The sequence below is a fragment of the Benincasa hispida genome, chromosome 1, assembly GCF_027475165.1.
Source record: "Benincasa hispida cultivar pf3 chromosome 1, pf3_genome.v1.1, whole genome shotgun sequence".
Taxonomy (NCBI): Eukaryota; Viridiplantae; Streptophyta; class Magnoliopsida; order Cucurbitales; family Cucurbitaceae; genus Benincasa; species Benincasa hispida.
The window spans coordinates 820101-839775 of NC_143478.1; positions in this window are offsets into that span (position 1 = coordinate 820101).

Genomic DNA, 19675 nt, shown 5'->3' on the forward strand with positions numbered 1-19675 from the left:
TGGCGATTGGGAGCTCGAGGTCGAAGGATGAAAGCGGATTGATTAATCCACATGGCGTCAGTATCATTTGTGAATGTTCCTTCCCTTGTCTTCCAATTTTCTATAAAAATGGTTGTTGTAATGTTCTTCTTTATTAATCCAAACATGAGTAGCTAAGTTAATTACTTATAATGTTGAGGAGATTTTGAACATTTATTGACAATGTATTGATTTTGGGATTGAATTCACTTTAGTTGCATCTCAATTTCTCTATGGTTTATAAATAAGTTGATTGATCATTGATTAATTTTTTTAGCTTGCTCTCTACTCGAAAAGAAGGAATTATTGCTGGAAGAGGGATTTGAATTTTGATTAATTTATGCATGTGAGTGATGAATTGGTTGAGAGAACTATAATTGGATGCTCATAATGTTGTGTTTTTTTTCTTAATTGCATACGAATGAGTTAGGAATTAAACGTTATGATGGATTGAGCTCGAGAGAAGAAATCCTAAATGTTGAGTCTTAGGTTCATGCAAATATAGTTTTTTTCCTCCTCTTATTGATACTAGATAAACACGTCAAAATTGAATAAACATCCTAGGTTGTGTGCCTATGATATCTATTAGTTGTTGGGATTGGTGTCCTAAATCTATTGTATTCTCGTAGTTTGTAAACATTGTATAAACAAATTGTTATTTTATGAGCACATACTCAATCCAATAAACTAAGATCTCAGGTTATTTTATGTAATTTAAATAAGTATATAGAGACATACAAATGGATCTTGTTTAAATAATAAACTAAATGGTCTATAGTAGATGGATAAGGCTGGGTATCTTATCTTAGTTACACTACAAATACGGTCTGCTTTGTAGATATTATAAATGTTGTAAAGTGCTACAAATGATTTAATCCTGGGGGTATCTTACACAAAGAGTTTGTATAAGACAAGACCACGAAATGATTAGTCTTATTATATAACATCGCTAATAGATAAAGACCTACATTTCACTAGGATGACCATAAGTGACATGACCTAAATCCTAAGTGAGTTGTGAACTCCTGTCTATGAAAGCAGTCCTTTGATTTGTATGGATGGAAGTGGTCAGATTATCAACTCAATATGCCTATCATTTTGGGGATTCATCTGATTGGGAGACTAAGAACACAGCTACACAAGACGAAATTCACTCCTTCCTTGATGTCGAGATAAGTAGATAAATTACTCTCTTAAGGGTTGATTCTGGAGCTTGAACAATGTGGCCACACCCTATCTTGGCCCGAGAGTGACTTGATCATAGTTGGGCTATAATTTATTGTTCATTAGAGGGATCAGTGGTACTTAAGGAGTTAGATGTAACTATAGGGGCAAATGGTAATTTTGGCTCAGTTGTACTTACGAGTAATTTGTGAAGTGTCATCGCACTGTTGATTGGTTATATCCAATGGACGTAGAAACATGTCTGTAATGCGAAGAGTGCAACTGTTGGTCTTTAGTGGAATGACTGACAGTTAATGGATGTTGGGTAATTTAATTAAAGAAATCAATTAATTATTCAAGTATCATTGGAGCTTCAATCTACAGATCCATGAGGTCCCTTCTGTAGCTCAACGGAGATTTATTGAGAATTAAGTTTTTGGACTAATTTGAATTGTTCAAATTAATTAAGGGAATTAATTATATGTGATATAATTAATATAAAGTATTTTAAGAGGAACTAAATATTTGAATATGATTCAAATATTAGTTATATGGATGAGATTCATGTAATTGAATTTAGTATAAATATGATTTATATTAAATGTCATGTAATGATGAGAGAAAACGAAATTATAGGTTATGTGTTATATTTGATATAACATATAGTATGTTTATATAATAAGGTAGTTATATATATATTATTAATTAAATCAAAATTATTATACATCTAGACATGTTATCTTTGGTGAATCATCCTTTCCTTTTACTGAAACTACTTCCATATTTTTAAATTTTCGAACTTGAAATTCTTAAAATTCTACATCTATCTATCAATTTCCTTACACTCTTTTTTTTTTAACTCTTTAAGCCTACAAATGCCACGATCAAGTGTTACTAAATCACAGCTACCCACTAGTCTATCCTCACTGGTTCATCACACTGAAGGCACTATGGACAATAATACTAATTCCATTGCACAAATAATGATACTAGTCCAACTATTGGTAATGATTGTATGGAAACGGTAAGACCGTCAGAACGACGAATAGCAAGCAGCTAAGGTACGGCGATGAAACAAAGAACAAAAACCTGCAAAATAGAAACTCGTTATATGCTAAGTCGCAGAGCTAACTCTCTTTAAGATATTTTGCGGCTTTGTCCAAGTGTGCAATCAGGTCTAGAATATTGCCACGTCATCCCCAGGATAAAAAAGCTAAAGAAACTCGATCGAAAATACACCGTTACTGATTGGAACACACACCCTTTCTAACCCACTGCTCGGTAAATGAAAAATGGAAGAGTGGGAGAGGAAAGGAGAACATTCGAATGGGAGTGAATTAAAAACTTTGTGTAAATGAACTACTGAAGGCCACGCATTTTATGGCCTTCAGCGTGGAATGGTAGAGAGCGAAAGAGGTGGAGAGCCTCAGAACGTGCAAGGCTCGCGCGGACGACTCGCTACAAGGGAGGACTTTTCTTTTTTTTTTTGTTTTTTTTTGTTTTGGGTTTTAAAATAATAAATAAAAATAATAATATTTTTATTAAAAATAATAATCACACACATGCACGCCTCGCCTCACCACGTCCGATCGGACGGATGGCGGCGACGTGCGTATGGGACGTCCATCGAACCTACATTGGTCTATCTTTTCACTTCCTCCAAAACATGGGTACTCCTTGTGGCCCAAACCCAAAGCTCAAGATTGGAGTACATAATGGAGGCTTCCAAATCAAAATTTTTCAATTTGGGATTCTCCAACCAAAGGTTGGTTCTCTCTTATTTTTGAAAATTAAATTTTCACCCAACAATCCCCCACTTGGAAATTTAATCAAAAAGAGAAAAGAAAAAAAACATCGAGCAGTTTCAATCTATACAACAGCATAAGCAAAGGTGTATTACAACTTGAACCTTTACGTAGTGTAGATGATTCAAAATATACTAGAGTAACCCTTGGTTTTGAACTCTATCTCTAAGAGCATCTCATGTAGAGTGTCATTAGGGTGTAGTACGAAAGCCTGTGCTTCAAGGCCTAGCACGTGTATCTCGATTTAGTGAACGCTCTTGGGAGTTTGCCTAAAAATTCTATAGGAAGCGACCTTCACTTCCCCATTCACATAGGTGAGTCTATCAAGAGTACTCATGTAGCTAGGTACCCCACTTTTCATCAAGTATAAATCTCATTAAGAACTAAGTTCAACCTTTCTTATACTTCAGGATACCATGCTTAGACTATAAGTCATAGGAATGGAACTCTGTGTTTAGTTTAGCATGATTCACTATATATCACTCAGTTATTACCCATTGAACCTGTTTATTGGGATCTCTAGTCTACAAGTTGGATTTTTCTCACTGTGATTCATCTTTTTATAGGCATGAGTCCCATCCTTTTTGAGGTTCTGAAAACCTTTTCTCTAGCCAGTTCTTTCTTCAAAGGATCTGCCAAATTTTCATTAGTCCATATATGATCTACTCTAACTGCACCAGTAGTGAGAAACTCTCTAATGGTATTGTGCTTACGATGTATTTATCGTCTCTTTCCATTGTAGTAACGATTCAGAACTTTTTCGATTGTTGCAGTACTATTGCAATGGATCAATATAGCTGGTATCGGTTTTTTCCATAAAGGAATCTCTGATAACAGACTTCTAAGCCAACTTACTTTTTCATTAGCTGTCGCTAGTGCTATCATTTCTGACTCCATTGTAGATTAGGCTAAAATAGTCTGTTTCTTGGACTTCCAAGAGACAGCTCTGCCTGCTATATTGAAGATATAGCCACTTGTAGCCTTTGAATCTCCGAAGAAGAATTCCAGTCAGCATCGTTGAACCCTTCTAGAACAGCTGGAAACTTTTGATAATGTAATCCTAGGTTTTTAGTTTTCTTCAAGTATCTCATTACCCTTTCTATAGCATTCTAATGCTCGTTACTAAGTCTGCTTGTAAACCTACAAAGTAATCCTACAACATAAACTATGTCAGACCTAGTGCAGTCAGCAGTGTATCTAAGACTGCCTACGATACTCGCATACTCAGATTGATTAACACTGTCACTAGTGTTTTTGAACAACTTGACACCAGGGTCATAAGAAGTACAGACTGGTTTACAATCAAAGTAATTATATTTCTTTAGAATCTTTTCTATATAGTGAGATTGATCCAAAGCAATTCCCTTTTCAGACATTTTCACTTTTATGCCTAAGATTACACTACCATCTCCTAAGTCTTTCATGTTAAAGTTTACACTCAATATTGATTTCACATCATTTATGACGAGCAAGTTCAAACCAAAGATCAATAAATCATCTACATATAGACACAAGATAGTGCATAGATTATTTTCAAACTTACAATAGATGCATTTGTCACTTTCGCTAACCTTGAAACCTTTAGATAGGATAAGGTCGTCAAATTTTTCATACCATTGCTCAGAAGCTTGTTTTAGTCCATAGAGAGATTTGTCTAATTTACACACCTTATTTTCTTTACCATGGACTACAAAACCCTCAGGTTATTCCATGTAAATCTCTTCTTCAAGTTCACCGTTTAGGAAAGCGGTCTTTACATTCATCTAATATACTACGAGGTTATAAAGGGCAGCGAGAGAGAATAAGACACGGATTGAGGTAATTCCAGTGACAGGGGAGAAGATGTTAAAGAAATCTACGTTTCCTCTTTCTCTAAATCCCTTTGCTACTAACCTAACTTTAAATTTTTCAACAGTTCCATCAGGTCTAAGTTTCCTCCTTAAGATCCATTTGCACCCTATTTCCTTACAGCTTGGGGGTAGATCTACTAAGTGCCAAGTTCTATTTGACTCAAGTGAGTCCATCTCATAATTTATGGCTTCTTGCCATAGGTTGGCATCTACTAAGGACAGGGCAGCTCTCAGATCTTTAGGATCTTCTTCTACATTGTAGGTCAGGAAGTCATTTCCGAAATCTATGGCGGTTCTAGCTCTTTTGCTTCTTCTAGGTTCTGGTCAGTTTCCTCTCTAGGGTTAGGATTTTTAACTAGGTTTAGACCACTTGATCCCAAGCCCCCACTATTCCTTAATTTAAAAGGAAATCTATCTTCAAAGAAGTCGACATCATTTGACTTAATGATCACTTGGTTCACTAGATGATAGAACTTATAGGCTTTACTATTTAAGGCAAAACCTATAAAGACGCACTCGTAAACTCTACTAGCCAACTTTCTCCTTTTTGGGTCTGGAATCCTTACAAAGGCTAGACAACCCCATGTTCTAAAGTAGGACAAGTTTGGTTTCTTATTCTTGAGAATTTCGTAAGGTGAAGTTTTATTTTTAGACTTTGGGATTCTATTTAGGACATAACACATGGTAAGGATGATTTCACCCCACCAATAAGATGTGACTCCTAAACTAAGTAAAACAGCAACTACTAGCTCAGCTAAAGTTCTATTTTTTGTTTTGGCTTTTTCATTCATTTCAGGAGAATAAGGTGCGGTCTTTTCATGTATTATTTCATGTGAGTTAAAGAACTCATTAAAACTGTCTGAGTCGTACTCGGTTTCCCTATTACTACGAAGTCTTTCAACCTTTCTATTAAACTGATTCTCTATTTCAGAAACCAAAAGTTTAAAGGCATTAAAAGCATCACTTTTCTTTTTCAGCAAGTATACAAAAGTAAAATCAGAGTAGTCGTCAATAAAGGTAATGAAACATCTTTTACTGTTCCTAGTCAAGATGCCATCAAATTCACATACATCAGAATGAATTAAATCTATAGGCTTAGAATTCCTAAGTACAGATTTATGCAGAGTTTTAGTAATTTTAGCCTGACTACAATACTCGCATTTATCAAAATCATTCATGGATAACTTAGGTATCATTTCCAGCGTAATCACATTACTAATTATATTCTTATTCACATAATAAAGTCTATGATGCCAAACATTCATAAAACACAACATATACACAGAAGATTTCATTTTATTGAGGTCTAAATTTAATTTGAACATTCCCTCAGTGGCATACACTTTCCCTACAAATACATTATTTTTGGTAAGGGTATATAGGTTTGCCCCTATAGTTTGAGTAAACTTGGCTTTGTTGAGGAGATAGCCCAAGACAAAATTCTTTCTTATCTCCAGAGTATGTAGGACATCCTTCAATGTGAGGGTCTCCCCAAAGGTAAACTTCAGTTTCACCTCGTCGGTTCCAACAACTTTCGTGGAGTGGTGATCCCCCAATAGAATATTTTTATCCTTAGTTTCAGTATAAGTTTTAAATAGACTACGGTCGTGACAGACATGGAGCGTAGCGCTAGTATCTATCCACCACCCTTCACAACCACTGATCACATTTTCTGTGATCATGGCGACTAACGATTCTTCTGTCAGGTTCTCCTGACTAGTAGGACGACACCTTTTCCTACAGCTCCTAGCCATGTGCCTAGGTTTATTACAATTAAAGCAGAGGAACTGTATCGTTTCTCCTGAAGGGGCTTCTGTTTTTCTGTTGGTTCTGGTTGCTGGAGCCACGGTTCTGATCTTTCCTCTTTATCTCTTTAGATTTTTTGTCAAGTTTTACCACGGCAAAGGTGGGTTTCCCAGGTACTGCGTTCTCCTCCTGGCTCTTAAAGTTCGACCACAAAGGGGGCACTTTATCAATAATAACAACAACTTGGAATTGTTCGTCTAAAGGCATACCTTCAGTAATTATTTCGTGGGCTATCTTCTGGAGTTCATGGGATTGGGAATCCACGAATTTGTCATCTGTCATCTGGAACTTGAGATAACGGCTAACAGCTGACCTCCTTGGTGTTGTACTTCTTTTGTAGGGCATCTCAGACCTCTTTCGCTGTCTTCATTTTACTGTAGTAGTCATACAGATCATTAGTCAAACCATTTAAAATGAAGTTCTTACAAAGAAAGTCTTTCTCCTCCCAGTCAGCAGATTCTTTTATCTGTTGTTCAGTTGGTTCTTCTAAAGGAATGATCGGCTTATCTCCGATACAATTTTCAGCAGCTTTCTTGACGGTGAGAAAGAATGGCATCTTTTGTTTCCACCATTTGAAGTTCGCTCCTTCGAACTAGAATGGACGATTGAGGTTAGATATCATAACGTCATTGTTGCTAGTGAGGGCTATTAGTGATGTGGTGGTACACATCTTAAAATTGTTAGAAATGGCAAGACCCTCAGAACGACGAACAACAAGCGGTCAAGGCACGACGATCAAGCAAAGAACAAAAACCTGCAAAACAGAACCTCGTTATAGGCTCAGTCGTGGAGCTCTCTCTCTTTAAGACGTTTCGCGACTCTGCTCAAGTGTTCAAGCAGGTCTGGAATATTGCCACGTTGTCCTCTGGATAAAACAGCCAAAGAAACCCGATTGAAAATGCACTATTATCGACCGGAACACACACCCTTTGTAACCCACTACTCAGAAAACGAAAAATAGAAGAGTAGGAGAGGAAAGGAGAACATTCGAATGGGAGTGAATTAAAAAAAAATTTGTAATTGAACGCCTTTTATAGGCTTTCAGCGTGGAACGGTAAAAAGCGAAAGAGGCGGAGAGCCTCCGTGCAAGGCTCATGTGGGCGACTCGCTACAAGGGAGGACTTTTTTTTTTTTTTTTTTTTTGGTTTTCAAATAATAAATAAAAATAATAATCACATACGTGTGCCTCGCCTCGCCTCGCCACACTCGATTGGACAGATGGCGACACGCGTGTGGGACGTTCATCGAACCTTCATTGGTCTATCTCCTCACTCCCTTCAAAACATAGGTACCCTTTGAGGTTCAAACCTAAAGCTCAAGATTAGAGTACATAAGGAAGGCTTCCAAATCATAATTTTCTAATGTGGGATTCTCCAACCAAAGGTTGGTTCTCTCTTATTTTTGAAAATTAAAATTTCACCCAACAATGATCTTTTTACATCTACTACATCTACACAAGACACAATAAATATTACTCGTGGTAATACAGTTAGTAATGCTACTAATGTTACTAATGATGTTGAAAGAACTATTGTTTCTTTGATACAAAATGCTCGTGTTATGTAAACTCGTGGAAAGTTTGGAATTTCTAAGAAAAGGAAATTTGTAGCTACTACTAACAATTTTGAATGTGAACCAACTTCTTTTACCAAGGCTAATACAATTCCAGTTTGCTAAACTGCTATGTTTGAGGAATATTCAGCTTTGATTCGTCAAGGCACATGGATCCTTATACCTCTACCTCTAGGAAAAAGTGCAATGGGATGTAAGTGGATGTACAAAGTAAAACATAATCTTGATGGTATCATTGCCAAACACAAAGCTAGAATTGTAGCTAAAGGCTATCATCAAGAGGAAGGTGTTGATTATGAAGAAATATTCAACCCTGTAGTCAAGAAACCAACTTTACTTATCATTTTATCCTTAATGGCTCAATTTGGATGGGAACTTAGACAATTGGATGTCAAGAACGCGTTTTACATAGAGAACTACACGAAGAAGTGTATATGCAGCAACCTAGAGGCTTTATTAACTCCTCTCATCTTCATATGTCTACAAATTACTTAAGTCATTGTATGGCCTTAAGCAGACTCCCAGGGCTTGGTTCAAATGTTTCACCTCTCCTCTACTCACTTTTGATTTTGTTGCTTCTCAAGCAGATTCCTCATTATTTTCCTGTGTTCTCAGTGGTACTGTCATTTACCTGTTATTGTACATTGATGACATAATAATAACAGGAAATCAGTCGTTGTATATTACAGAACTAATATCTAAACTTCGTACTCAGTTTGATATGACTGATCTTAGCAACTTGCGGTTCTTTTTTGGGTTGGAAATTCAGTACACATTGAAAGCCATTCATATCACTCAACAAAAGTATATCAAAGACTTACTAAATAAATATGAGATGTCCAACGCAAAACCTTGTTCAATTCCAATTGCTCTACATCCTCCTACTGATGTCGGTGACCCTTGTTGCCTAGAATCAGTCATACAGAGCAATTATTGGTGTTTTGCATTATTTCACATTTAGCAGATTAGACATTGCCTTTTAGGTTGGAAGATTATCACAACATTTGCACTTCCCTTGTACAACTCATTTAGTAGTTGTGAAACGAACGCTCCGATGCTTTCGTGGTACCTCTACTTCTGGTCTTCTTTTCCAAAGAACATCAGCTAATCCTTTTCAGTTAACTACCTTTTCAGACTCAGATTGGACTGATGATCATGATGATCGACAATCTACAACTGGTTTTGTTGTATTTTTGGGATCTAATCCAATATCATTGGGAGCCAAGAAGCAAACTACTTTGTCCCAAAGCTCAGTTGAAGCTTAATATAGAGCTCTAGCCACTACTTCTGCTAAGGTCTTTTGCTTAAACAAATTTTAAAGGATCTTCACATTTTTTGAACTAGTCCGCCTCAGATTTTATGTGACAACAATTTTGCAATACAATTGGCTCGTAACCTGATCTTCCATGGATGTACCAAACATATTGAAATAGATTTTCTCTATACGGGAGCATGTAATTTGGAAGGATGTCGTTCTACGGTTTGTCTCTACACAACATCAACTTGCAGACTTGTTTACCAAACCTCTCACAATTGATCGACTTTCATTTTTTATAAGCAAACTCATGCTCTCATCAGCATTCGTTTGAGGGGCAATGTTAACTAATAGCATTATTTCTTTGTTAAGAATTCCGTTATTTGTTAGAGGGTTGGTTACGTTTCTGTTAATTTGTTTATGTTAGTTTATTTAGATCTTTTAAGTTATAAATACTTTGTAATCTCACATTAAATTAATAAAAGAAATCACTTTCTCACTTGATATTATTTTTTAGAAAGAATTATCAATTCTTGTTTTGTTTCATAAAGGTCGGAATCGAAACGAAATAATTATAGGTATTTTATTTACTAAATTATACTTAAATTTTCGCTAAAAAAAAAAAATCATTCTATTAAGAATGCTAAAATTGAGGAACAACAAAAGGGAAGCATCGTCTTTTAACCCGAATGCTTGGCCCACGTGCACATGGGGATGCCTATTGCTCCTCTCACTCGTTCACTCTATGTATTAATTAAATTTCATCACCCAACTAACTATCATTCATTAGCTTTTTTTTTTTTTTTTTTTTCCAATGATTAACAATTTAAAAGTATTATTTATAAGACCTACGAAGGAAGTATTTGGATTAATTTCACTAAATAATTGATGGATCCTATAATACTTTAGTCACCTTGAATGTATTTCAATAGATTAAAACGCGATATTCTTGCTAAGACAGAAATACGTTTAAATCTTCATTTTTACGTATTGTTGGACTTAGAGAAATGTAATATTTGATTATCATTAATGAATAAATTTTAACTTCTTAGATTAAAATACTACTTTGGGACTCGGTACTTGTTTAATTTAAGTTTTTAGATTTTCAATAAATCTTAATTTTAGTCTCTACTATAAGTTTATTATTGATTATTTAAGATTTCTTTTGTTATTTATTAATATTTTTACTATACATTTTTGAAATATAAACTTATATTATATTTAAAATATTTATTAATATTTAACAATTTTGATAAAATATAATTTCAAATGACTAAATTTAAAATTTATTGAAAATACGTTGACTAGAATTTAACATTTGAAAATGCAAGAATAAAACTAAACTAACTCCAAATTACAGCGATTCAAATAATATGTTAACAAATAATTATAATGATTTCATTCAATATATAAGACAAAATTTACAGATAGGATACAAAAGGCTTTTTTTTTTTTTTTTTTCTTTAGTTCATTATGAATTGACAATCAATACTTTTTAAGATTTATTGAAAGTATGAAAAATTTAAAATTGAAGCTGAAAATTAGAAAGTATATTGACGAAAATAAAATAAGTCTCAAATACATGCACCGATGTGTTATTTTATCCCTTATTTATTTCATCAACTTGATATGTAATGGAAATGGAGAGGGAATTAAATGCCTAATAAAGAAAAATATTTTGTCATTTAAAGTAGCAAGAGAATCGACTTGATTTCAAGACGATAATCTTAAATCCTATATCATCAATTATAAATCTAAACAGATGAATAAGGATATTTTGTTTGTAAATTACATTCAAAAGATTGTGCTTATAATGTTGGGGTCCACTCACTTGTCCGTGTTGTTTATGATTTTTTTGGTATCCCGTCTTTTTCACCTGTTCAAGAAGTGCCTGAGGCTTTTTGAAACTCTTGTTTTCTTGATTGATTGTCCCCTATTCTTCGTGAGGACTTTAATTGTAACTAATTTGCTCGGTTGAATGAAATTTGCTTAAAAAAAAGTTTTTTTTTCTCATGTTAATCTAGTTGAAGTTTATATTTTATATTTACCTTTTGTAGTTTATATTTGGGTGACTTTATGATTTAGAACCTACAATCATAGTATTGTTAAATTCAAAATTTTGTGAAAATAAACTTTTTTTAAAAAATTAATGATTCAAAACAAATTACTTTTCCGGATTTAACATTTTATTTTTCATTTTAATCTATTAACACATATTCACTATCTCAAATAAAAACTAAAACGAAAGAATAGGGAAAGAATAAAAAATTAAAAAGAGACAGAAAAAATATTCAAACAAAAAAGAAGAAAAGGATAAAACATTGAATCAAAGGAGAAGACAAAAACGAAGAAAATGAAAAACACAAAATGTCTTCTAAACAGTTCTAATATGATTAAACAAAATGTCCAATATTTTTACAACAATTTTGAAATTTCCCTATTTTCTCAATTTTTTTCCCTAAAAAACCCTATTTTAGAACTTATAATCGTGAATGGATAATCATAAATGATGAAGCAAAGAAAGCTGTGGATTGAAACAACACTAATATACACAAAATTGGGTCGCGATGCTTTAGAACGTAGGGATCAGCACGATGTGGGCTTGGGCTGCCTATTACTGATTGAGATTTTTTGGTTGGGTCGAGCACAAAAATACCTAGTTTTAGAAGGTTGAATTTGAAAAAGAACTTTCCACCTAAAAGGCCTTCAAATAAGAGTTATATTACATTAATGTCTTAAACGTTTCATTTTTTTTTTTTTTAAAAGAATGTCTATTGGACTTTTTTTTTCCCACTAATGTCAATGACTATTTACAATTTAGGCTTTCGCCCCACACTATATAAAATTGTGATTCTCTCTCTCCAATGAACAGGTTTAGGGCTTCATGCCCATCAATGTTTCTTTTTAAAAAAGAAAAATTGTTGAAACTCCTCCCCCTTCCCTTTCTTCCTTCTCCCTCTCTTTTCTCCTTCCGACATTTTCATACCCTTCTGTTGCTGCTGTTCGCCCATTGAAATTGGTCACCCGTCCACCACAGTCCACAACAGCTCACCGTTCGTCTGAATTCATCAGTCATTTTCCCGTAGGAAACGGTCACTCGTCATTCATCCTTGTTCATCAACTGCTTTCCATCATCGTTGACTTTTGCATGCCACCGACCGTTGTCGCCGAGGTAAGCCGCTAGTCGTTTTCTTGTTGATTCTCTCTCCCATTCGCGGTCTGCTCCCTCCGTTCATGTTGCTATACCAAGATCCAACCAACTATACAAATCTGTGGCGGCCATGGCTGAAGAAGAAGAAGAGATGAAGATGGAGGGTTATGTGTTATAAACCTCTATATGAAGATGGAGAGATGAAGATGGATTCGTCGCACCAAGACCGAGGAAAACTTTTCTTTTTTAAAAAAAAATCCTAAATATATATGTAATAAACCCCAAATCAATATGCATTCATTTATTTATATATGTGAATTATATATTGTAGTATATACTTTTGTTTATTTGATATATACTGTGATTGCAAAGTAAAACTCTAAATTGGACCAAATTAGGGTTTTGGTGAAGTTTAAGTGGAATTTATTATATTTGAAGATTGATTTATAAATAAATTGGATTATGATTATGTGGAGGATAATCTGGGATTATCAATATAATTCTAGGATATACGGGAGTTGGAGGAACTAGAAATCCGAAGAGAAGTCGGTTAATTATGAGTGGTTCTTACCTTTTTAAAGTATTTCAAAGGATATAATTTTGATATGTTTAAAGTAAATATGTTTGTGAAATGGCTAGAGCAAAGCATGGTTTGTCTATGAATTCAAAGCATGATTCAAATAAATTAGTTTATCTATAGTTTTCCAATGAGGACTATGCTATGAGGTTTATTGATGTTTTCAAGTTATATTTTTACAAAGGGCCACATGTTTATGTTATGCTTTCAAGACAGTTATGATATGTTATGTTTTCAAAAAGGTTTTGAAGTATTGTGTTTTTCAAAGTGGTGTAGGTCATGCTATGATTTCTTAGATTATGTTCAACATTAAGTTAATATATATATTAAATGTTTTGTGCATCGGAAGTTCTTAATATTATGTGATGTATTATGAAATGTAAAATAAAATAATGTTTTTTCTCTCTCTAATTAAAAATGAAAAAATATATATTAAATGTTTTTTTCTCTCCAAATAAAAATGTCATATTAAATTATTTTCTCCCTCCATAATAAATACATTTCTCTCTCTATCATAAGGGAACTTTGAAAATAAGGAAATAAAAGTGGCTCGTTAATGAAAAAGTATGATTACACAATTAATAGGATAAAAAAAGAAAATAGAAAAATAGAAAATTGACAAATTTATCCGAAAGTAACACTAAAAGCCTTTATTAAAAAATTCAAAATTAAAGATATTTTTAAAATATATAGTCAAAGATGGTTTTTATGTAAAAATTCCAGATATCTATTGCAAAAATACCTAAACCAACATTTTAGGAGAATTTTTTTGTTTCGATAAGAGAAAACTACCCTCCCTCCAAATTTTGGTTTTTAAACATCTAACGAATTTAACTAATCCCTACCATTAAGGACATCTACTAAATAAACTATAATTGAATATAAAATAATCATTACATAAACAAAAATAATAACAAATACAAAATATAAATTTTCTAATTTTCTAATTTTCACAATATATCACAGTCTCATAGTCATACATATACATAAAGATATAGGTCAACAACTCTACTAATGTCATAAATATTGGTATTTCAAAATGTATATATAGGAACTATAATTAACATAAACTGTACCTTATATGTGGAGAGATACTGAATAACTCGAAATAATGATAAATTGAATGAAAACTTTAAAGCTTGATGTAATTACCTCATATAACTTCATAAAACGAAAAACTCTCAACTTTTAGTTATAGAAAAGTATTTAAACCTATTTTATACATAAATTTTTTGTGCATCGGAAGTCTCAAAAGAAAAAATGTTGTAAATATAATTATTTATGTGGTATGTAAGCGATTGAAAAGCTCAAAGTAAACAAATACACTCGAACTTTTAAGTGAGTTTAGTAGTAAAAATGAAAATAAGTGCACAAGGTTGTTCAAGTGAGCTCCTATAACTAGATACATCACTAAAGATACTAGATAATGTAAGTGTAAATATATACCCTTACTTATGGCCTCATGGAATATTATATATACCTGTAACTAAGTACACTCAAGGATCCATATAATATATATACAAGTACATACCCAAACTCTCATCCTCATGGAACGTTAGATATATAGTATTGAGGAAAAAATATAGAGAGTTGAAACCCTAAACATAAAAATAATCAAAACCACCAACGTCCCCTGCATGTTAAGTGTATCGAAAAAATTTGCACACATCAGTAGAAATAATTACCTACAACCACTAAATGAAGATTTATGAAAATCTCCTATTGTCTAAGATATATAAATTAGAAAAAAAATATTTGGTGTCTTCTTCATCTTCGTGTGCCACTATATCTCCCTCAACTTTTTCCTTCGTTGATCTTTATCTACATCCTACATTCTACCTAAAATTTGCCTTTATCTTCATCTACAACTTTGATTGGAATCATAAAATGAAAGTATTTTTTATCTCTAAGATACTTTTGATTGAGAGGTGTGGTTTATCAACCACTTGGAAGTCGCGGTTTTAGTTTTTAATGAACTTTGAATTCTGAAAATTGGACCTTGAAGACAAAATTTTGTTTCTCATCTAACTACAATTTCAAAAAAAAAAAAAAAAGGGAAAAAAAAAGTATGGTATTTAAATTCTTAACTCCCACCAAAATTTTAAGGATTTTGTTGAAGGTTGGAAAATTAAAATTGGAAATGTCGAAAAAAATCGTGTAATGCAACTAAATATAAAAAATAATTTTTAAATTTAAAAATCATTAAATGTATTTACAAGTAAATATAATTTATATATTAAAAAAATATTCTAATCACTATAAATTTATTAAAAATGGCTAAAATATAGAAGATGGCTTTTAAATATAAAAATTATTAATTTTATTTACAAGTAAATCTAAGTGATGTTACAAAAAAAAAAATAGAATTTTATATCTTATGATTAAAAATCATTAAATGCAACTAAAATGTAGAAAATGACGAGAGGTGAGAATATATATATATATATATCAAAATTTTAGTTTGGCTGGTATGTGCTAGGTGTATAAATGAGTTAAATAAGAATGAAGAGCTAGGAACTCATAGCTCAAATCGTAAATAGTTGATGAAACATATTAGGAAATAGTGAGAGACATGGAGTCAAACTAATATCTTAAAATCAAAATTATCAACTTTAATGTTCGCTAGTAAATATTAACATATTCATGAGATGGAAAATCTAAAATATATACCTTTCAATGAGAAATTTTGGACCAATCACAAATTGTCATGTCATTTACCAAATTAAATACAAAATTACAAATCATTTAATTTGGGACTAATTAAAAATTGACATGTTTCATAAATTGAAATCGAGGACATAAATTGGCAAGTCCTGATGATGTCATTTATTTTCTTCATGGCCATTGGATTTGATGAAATTAATTTGGTCCAATTTGATATTATAATTTGGGATAAGATCCAATAGAGCCCGAAAATAGGCTTAATTTGGCTCAAATGTTAAAATTATGCTCAAATCTAATTAAATGGGCCCAAGGTCCAAGTCCATGAACCAACCAAGCCCAAGCCCATCTGAAAACTCTATAAATAGAAGAGTTCTCTTCATTTGTGGAGGTCAGTAATTCTACACTCCATAGAGCCTAGAGAGAGTTCTTTACAATCAGAAGACTCCTTGACTCTTGAAGACTTAACCACTCCTTGAAGCTCAAATTTTGAAGATCCAAAGACTTTTCCAAAACTTCAACTTCAGGAACATCACGCGTTCCGCTTCCCCTAGTCAAACATATGCAATGAGAGAGAATAAGATGACCAAGTATTAGAGATCGAACCATATCTGCATCAAATCAACATCAACTCAAGTTCAACTCCACGAAACAAGTTTCTATGAAAACCTCGAGTGAATTCCTATCTATTATCCCTGAAAACGGGTAGGAGTGAATTCCTTTTTGCAAGACTATGTTCTAAGCTATCTACCCGGTCTTACCCTTAAAATGAGAGGTTTATTGAGCGGCGATATTGAGCCACTCTCACCAGATTAAAGGACAATCTTGAATAAACAGGAGTTCATAGTTAGCTTAGGATTGAGATCGAGTTACATTAGGTCATCGAGTTGAAATAGTCTGTTTTAACAGTAAACGGTGTTATAAAGAAAAGTGACTATTTCGTGGTCCAGTCTTATGCAAACATCTTTTATATAGGATTCCTCCACTCGCATATCTCCACATGAACGATTTCAGGTTCACATCGTTTATATCATATAAAAAGAAGGTCGCACCCATAGTGTCCCTAGGATGAGATATCCAACTTTATTCTTATACTTATAGATCGTTTTTATTTAAATACTCAAACTTGATCCACTTTTATGTCTCTACATAAAGTTTCAGTATTCATACTATAGCCAGGGGTTCATTGGTTTGTTGGATTTAGGCTATTACAAATACAATTTACATGTTCAATAACAACTTTATTGAATAAACCTCAATAACAACCTTATTGCAAATAGAATATGTTTCACGATTACAAACTGCAAATTTTAGGACTTATAACTCAACATTAATAACATGTCCATGCATCATTTTTATATTATAAGTGTTATAATATATGGTATGAATGGTTGAATGGATTTTAATATTTAGTTTACATTCCTCTATATGGTATGCTGTAATGAAAATGGAGATGCATGAAGTATGATATCACTTTAGTAAAATTATAATTATTATAATTTTAAAAGTATGTCATCATATGCATGTATAGGTTTTAATTGTTTCACTAAATTTTATAATAGTTATAAGTTAATGAAATTAGAATAATTAAAATCTATAATAAAGAGTTGCACACAAACATAGGTTAAATTGGTTTTAAATAGTTTAAAATTGATTTCACCTTAGACCTATGTTCACAATATTTCTAATATGATTAGAAATAGGTTTAATCTTTTAATTCCGTTTAATAGGATTAAATTAGATTCAAATAAAAAAGATTAAATTTATAACAAATTTATCTTTAAGGACCTTTGTTTAAGGAAGGTTTTGTCTAGGCTGGGGTATTTAAGCTGACAGAAATGGAACACCCCTACTTGGGAACAAACCTAGAAGGTGAATTAGATCAATTTGTTATGAGCATGCAATGAGTGGTTAAAGTGTTTAATAAACATTAATCAACATTGTTAAACTAACCAATGTAATTGTTACATTGAGCAAAGTTAACAATCACTTAGTAAAAATTATTGGCCGAATTTTTCTAAGTTAATCAACCCTAGGTAAAACATTCAGTGGGAAGAAAATGATGTATATGATACTTCAACTTTCCTTTTACGTTGCTCTCTAAAGTTCACACTGTGAGATCTATACTCGGCCTCGAGGCACCTTTGCTTGTGTCCCCCTATGGATGGTGTTTGCATAGGTCAATAACAAGGTGATTGGAGAGTGTTTATAATAAGTGAGAGAGGGATGTGTGTCAACATATCCTACGGTCTCCTTCATTAGTTTGCAGTAAACTTTCATGCTCGGCCTTGAGGAACATTTGCTTATGTCTCACTACGGATAGTGTTTGCATGAATTTTTACTCAAACTCCAGAAATGGATAGGATTATTTTAGTTTTTGCCTCAATCGATTTTTTTCCTACAATTGGCTCATTGGGGCGGAACTCTATAATCTAAAATGAAGGGTTACACTTGCAAGAAATTTTTAAGTACGTTAATAATTTTTGGACCGAACAATGGTGACTAATCATTATAGGAATAAAAGTTATTCTGGTGTAATTATTAGTTGAGAATGTCTCAATTCAGTGAAGGGGTAACTGATCACCCTACGGTGGCTTTTATCCTGACTCATTGAAGTATCATTGCAAAATAGATGTCACATGGCGTACATTAGATTTTTGTTAAAATTGATTGGTTTCAATTGGGTAATGCATGAATAACTAATATAAATAAATTGTATGGTTTCAACAACTATCATTATGATGAGTGCTACTTTAAACTTGTTTTTTCTTATAAACTGAACAAAAATAATTACACAAGTTGAAAGAATACTATTAACATTGTGCTAATTATAGATGACCTAAGATTCGTCATTGTTAAGGAGTGTCCTCAAGTCCCAACTGCCAATGCAGACCAAAATGTTCGAGAGGCATATGAAAGATCATTCAAGGCGAATGAAAAGGTCCGGGTGTACATCTTGGCTAGCTTATTTGAAGTCTTGGCCAAGAAGCATAAACTCATGGTCATAGCTAGCGAGATCATGGATTCGTTGAGGGAGATGTTTAGACAATCGTCCACACAACTTCACCTTAACGCTCTTAAGTACATCTTCAATGCCCGTATGTAGGAAGAGCCTCTGTTTGTGAACATATTCTGAACATGATGGTCTACTTTAGCGTGTGGAGATGAACGAGTTTGTCATCGACGAAACTAGTCAAGTTAGCTTCATCTTGGAAACTCTACCTGAGAGTTTCCTCCAATTCTGCAATAACGTTGTTATGAACAAGTTTGACTACAACCTAACCACCCTCCTTAATGAGCTGCAGACATACCAATCCTAGATGAAAGTCAAGGAAAAGAAGGGTGAGGCAAATGTTACCTTGTTCTCAAAGAAGTTCTACAGAGGTTCAACCTCTAGAACAAAGTTTGCATCATCTTCTTCCGGCATCAAAAAGTGGAAGAAGAAGAAAGAAGGTCAAGGGAAAATTAACCCACTACTGTCCAAAAGGGAAAGAAGACTAAAGTTGCTAACGAAATTTGTTTCGTCTGCAACCAAGAGGGACATTGGAAATGGAACTGTCTCAAATATTTGGCAGTAAAGAAGAAGACCAAATAAGATAAATATGATATACTCATTTTAGAAACTTGTTTAGTGGAGAATAGTGATTCTATCTGGATAATAGATTCAGGTACCACTAATCATGTTTGTTCTTCCTTTCAAGGAATTAGTTACTGGCGATAGCTAGAGGTTGGGGAAATGACGATGCAGGTTGGAACTGGACACGTCATCTCAGCGGTCACCTAAGTCGTCAGCAGGACATTCTTACATCCTTAGCC